At 44.0% G+C, this 5,141-nt stretch overlaps 1 pseudogene across 1 annotated transcript; it reads left to right on the top strand.

Moving 5' to 3' along the window:
- Nucleotides 1-2,209: 2,209 nt before the first annotated feature.
- Nucleotides 2,210-3,818, top strand: LOC311020811 (D(1)-like dopamine receptor pseudogene; annotated as a pseudogene). The gene has a single exon. The product of its transcript is annotated as a D(1)-like dopamine receptor pseudogene (transcript).
- Nucleotides 3,819-5,141: the final 1,323 nt, after the last annotated feature.

The following is a 5,141-nucleotide window of genomic DNA, read 5'->3' as shown; positions in this document are numbered from 1 at the left end:
TTTGCTTTGCTGACTGGAGTGTCACCAGCCCAGCCAGTAATTGAGTGAATAACAGCTTATGAGTGAATGACAATAAACCAATGGGATTGGCCAGTCAGCCAATGTGTGGCCGGTCGGTCAATTTGGTGGCCAAAAAAATCCACAAATCAAAATCTTTTCGTTGCCAAAAAGAGTATAGAAAAGCTTGTTTTCTCCATGAGTATCAAGACACAACAGCAGACATGTTGCACCATCTAGTGGTTGCAAAATGCCTGCTGTGAAAAAAAGGTCTAAATTACTGTTCAAATTCACCTTCATCATCTCTGATCACTTCTTTGCCTTTCATCCAGTCATGTTGCTTCACCATATTTATACTAAATATTTAATCTGTGTTGACTCCGTGTGGCATCATCAGCTCTAGATGGATTTCATTCATTAAAACTCTGTTAATCAGGAGGATGGGATGAAGATAATCAGATGGAGTAGTAGTAAATGAATAGTGATGATTTTACTATATCTGTGCTGTGAAGATTTTAAGGACTCTGAGAACACAACAGTATAAAAACATCCCTCTCTTACGTGAGAAAGTTATCATTGAGTTCCATCGGTTCAGAAGGCTGTAGAATAACTGTCACTTTGAACCCGTTGAGATGTAGAAGAGAAGATCCATATCCCAATCCTGTTCTCCCAGCTGACACCAGCAGAGGGCCTCATCACAACCCCCAGAAGCATCTGCCCTATTGTTCAGATGGACAGTGTTCAAGAGCATGTAAGAGGTGTCAGACAGAAATTAATCTCATTAGACGCCGATTGATTAGACATTTGATTTATTATTTTTCTATCAAGCAGAACTGCTCATTCTTAGTATTTTTATCTCATATTTCTTGCATCAATTAATGATTTTGTTTTGCTTTAAATGAGTGAGTGAACAGTCATTACTGGGAAATGACACTTTTCTGTCATTGCAATAGTAATTGTTGGTCTTTGCTCAGGAATTTAAGAGATGCTTGGCAATAACACATCTCAATACATCCAAAAGATTTTATACTATAGCTAGTTGAGGAGTGTTTTTTATTAAAACTTTAGCACCATGACAACAGCAACAGGCTTTAAATGTGTTTTTACTGAACTGCCTATAGTTGTGAAGTGCTTATGCCGTGTGTTTATTCCTATGTGTGGCCGTTATGGACAGTGTATACAATGAAGCAGTCTTTGTTAGGCTACACATTGTGTTGTTGCTTATTGTCTGAGAAAAAAAAAACAGCTTTAATCATCTCATTGTTATTCAAATTATAGTCTCCATTTGTCTTAAATGAATAGGGAACATGTCCAATAAAGATTTCAAATATATAATTGCCAACCAACTGCTTCTGTAAATAAATAATAGGCCTACTTGTAATAATAGGCTACTCTGTAATATCTGCTTTTTTTCTGCATTTTTGAGAGGAAATGTCTGGCTGATGACACTCCTATCTGAAGAGTTGCATGCAGATAATCGTGACAATTATCGTTATTTTTCTTATTATTTGGATTGTGCAAGTTGTTTGTTTACCTGTTGAAGACGTCTGGATAATGACAAAAACATTGTAAACATCTGCATACCATTTAGATTAATTTTAAAACAATACTGAAGCAAATGCATTTTATAGTCAAATTGTTATTTATTTATTTTTTTATATTAGTCGCTTGTTTAGTTCTCACAGACGCGCAGGAGGAGCAAATGTGCCTGACGCTAATTTTCTCGGACATAAATCGTGATTATCTCATAATTCAGACATTCTTTACATTTCGACTCGTTTTTACTTAAAGCTGAAACGCTAGACACTGAACTGGATGACAGTAATCTATTACCTGAGCTGAGGAGGCAGCGAGCCCCGCAGAGGCTTCCACCTGACTGAGTCTGGGCGTCGCGCTCAGAGAGGTGAGTCACTCTGGGACGGAGACCTGTTTAGTCCCCCGGAACACACCGAACTTCGACGGGATGTATTATCACCTATGGTATTTAGTTATATTATTTATTACCACTGTTTATTTTTTAATTGATATGTCCGAGGACGAATACTCGCGGAGCGCATTTCTGGGTATTTGCCTCGCGCCTTGATCGTCCGGAGGCAGAATCTCATTTAAAAATAAAGTCGCATGCGGGATTTTTTGGGGTGTTTTTTAATTTTTTTTTTTATGGAAGACAATTTGAGTTTACTGTTGTCATCTTTCACTGAGAGATCAGAGGATGGTTTGTGCGTCAGGAGCCGCTGGAAAGAACGGAAGCCGTGTTCATTTTGGATGTTAATCACCTGTTACCACTATTAACCCTTCAGTGGCAAACAAAAAAGGAAATAGAAAACTACACCATGTGGAGTAATTTTACACAAGTTCTGTCGGAGCTGGACGGGACGGGTGGTGAGGAAGAGGAGGATGGGGACGTGGAGGAGGAGGAGAACGGCGGGAGCGCTGCGGGGAACGGGGGACTGCGCGTCCTCGTCGGCTGCTTCCTCTTCCTGCTCATCGTGTCCACGCTGCTCGGGAACACGCTGGTGTGCGCCGCCGTGGTCCGGTTCCGCCACCTGCGCTCCAAAGTCACCAACTTCTTCGTCATCTCGCTGGCGGTGTCGGACCTGTTCGTGGCTGTGCTGGTGATGCCATGGGAGGCCATCACAGAGGTGACCGGCACGTGGCTTTTCGGGCGCTTCTGCGGGGTCTGGATCGCCTTTGACATCATGTGCTCCACCGCCTCCATTTTGAACCTGTGCATCATCAGCGTGGACCGCTACTGGGCCATCGCCAGCCCGTTCAGGTATGAGAGGAAGATGACTCACCGCGTGGCGTTCGTCATGATCGGGGTGGCGTGGTCGCTGTCCATCCTGATCTCTTTCATCCCGGTGCAGCTCAACTGGCACAAGGTCGGGGAGGAGGCGGAGGAAGAGGTGATGGAGGAAGTGGTGGCAATGATGGCCACCAGTGGCGCGAACCTCACTAACAGCAGCGGCAGCCTCAACGGCACTGCCGCCTCCAAGAGCTGCGTCGCCAACCTGAACAAGACCTACGCCATCTCTTCCTCCCTCATCAGCTTCTACATCCCCGTGGTGATCATGATCGCCACCTACACCCGGATCTACAGGATCGCTCAGACTCAAATCCGCCGGATCACGTCTTTGGAGAGGGCGGCGGAGCAGGCGCACAACCACGGCCACGGTGGGAACCGGAACCAGCAGCAGCAGCACAGGCCCAATGACGAAGCCTCGCTGAAGTCATCGTTCAAGAAGGAGACCAAAGTGCTGAAGACCCTCTCCATCATCATGGGGGTGTTTGTCTTCTGCTGGCTGCCGTTCTTTGTCCTCAACTGCATGGTCCCATTCTGCGACCCGCCCTGTGTCAGCGACACCACCTTCACTGTCTTCGTCTGGTTCGGCTGGGCCAACTCCTCCCTCAACCCGGTCATTTATGCATTCAACGCGGACTTCCGCCGGGCCTTCGCCACCATTCTTGGCTGCAACCAAATGTGCTCCAACAACACGGTGGAAGCAGTGAACTTCAGTGACGAGCTGGTGTCTTACCACCACGACACGACACTCCACAAGGACACGCTGGTCCCCGTGCAGCCACAGCAGCATTCGCACACCATCAACGTCGGGTCCGACCACCTGGAGGACATGAGCGCGCGCTTTGACGAGGAATCGATGATCTCCGGCGGTTCCCGGAGCCACAACAGAATGCTTCCTACCACCGTCCAGCTGGAGGATGACCCAGAGATCTCCTTGGAAACGATCACACCGTTCACCTCAGCGGTGGGGCTGGAGAGTGAGGCTCTATTACCAGGACAAGTCCACCACGATGGATAAGGCAGAGAGTGCATTGGGCCTGAAGGCCATAACTAAACAGGAAGTTATGCGATGTTGCCTTCAAAATCAAAGCACAAACTTCAAGCCTGTAATGATCTTATCCTCCAAAATGCTGTTATTTAATGTAAAAATAATTGAGGACATTAAGGACAGCTGCCCTTTTAAAATGGTGAAACTTAAAGGTCCGTACCAGTGTTACTACATTGTCCATCGACATCACCGGCCACCTAGCTAACATAAACCCAATGTTTGTTTCCATATTCAATAAAGTTTTTAGAATGTACCTGAAAATGTTTTTCAATGTTAGTTAAAACTCACCTCGTCATTTAAATCCTCCTCCTTGATCCTGTCCCTTTGAAAATTAAATTCTTGTAAGAAACTATTTTGTCAGGCATAATAACTTTCTGCCCTACGGCTGTCTTGGCTCTGATGTGATTGACAGTTCAGAGGGTGGGACCAAAGTATATAGGAGGTCAATGATTGGCAGAAAGTTACACCTCAGCTCATCAAAATATCAGGCTCGTACAATTTAGTCGCACCGTAAATAAATGATTTTCAACTTCTCCCAGTACGTCTTGCTCATATTCATTACTGGATGTTGGGAAGTTGTTCTCCGACCATTATCTTCTTCTCTACATTGAATTGCGCATCCTAAACCAATGTTGATTTCACAAGGTTGTTTATCTTACCGCTTCCTGGTTACAAATTCCAATCAGAACCAGCCAGAGAACGTTTTGCCAATGTGATGCAGCCAAGGGAACATGATTTTCTCTCATTCTCTCCTGAGTGTGCTTGTTGAGGTCGGCGTACATCGAAATGAGACTCTTGAACTTGATATTACCGGCAAGCTCCAACCAGGCCACTTACATAAACTGGAAGCAGCTGGACATTAACAACAACTGCACCCAGAACCTGCTTCTGGCTTCGGACGCAGATGTGATTTGATATCAATTTTATTTTTATTGCAGTAACAGTAATTTTAGATAAAACAAACAATATGGTGATTTTCCCACGGTTGAATTATGAAAACCCAGAGACTTAAAGGTTGAGTAGGTAATTTTATTCAAAAACACGTTCTGTTATATTACTTGAAATCCTCGTAACATACCAATAATAATGAATAAATGAAATCCTCTGACATACAAAAAAAAAAAAAAAAAAAAGTCTTGCATGTTAAAGGAAAAACTTCCTTTAACATGCAAGAGCTTCAATTTCAGATAAAGTGCCAATACCAGAATTAACAGATTTTGTTCTGTGTGACTGCTGGATTGATGTTAAATGTTTCTGTTTTATATTTTAGGTAAGTTAGAGATTTATTGATGA

Source organism: Eutrigla gurnardus, assembly GCF_963514095.1.
Source record: "Eutrigla gurnardus genome assembly, chromosome: 11".
NCBI classification, from domain to species: domain Eukaryota; kingdom Metazoa; phylum Chordata; class Actinopteri; order Perciformes; family Triglidae; genus Eutrigla; species Eutrigla gurnardus.
This window is presented reverse-complemented; position numbering and strand designations above follow the sequence as displayed.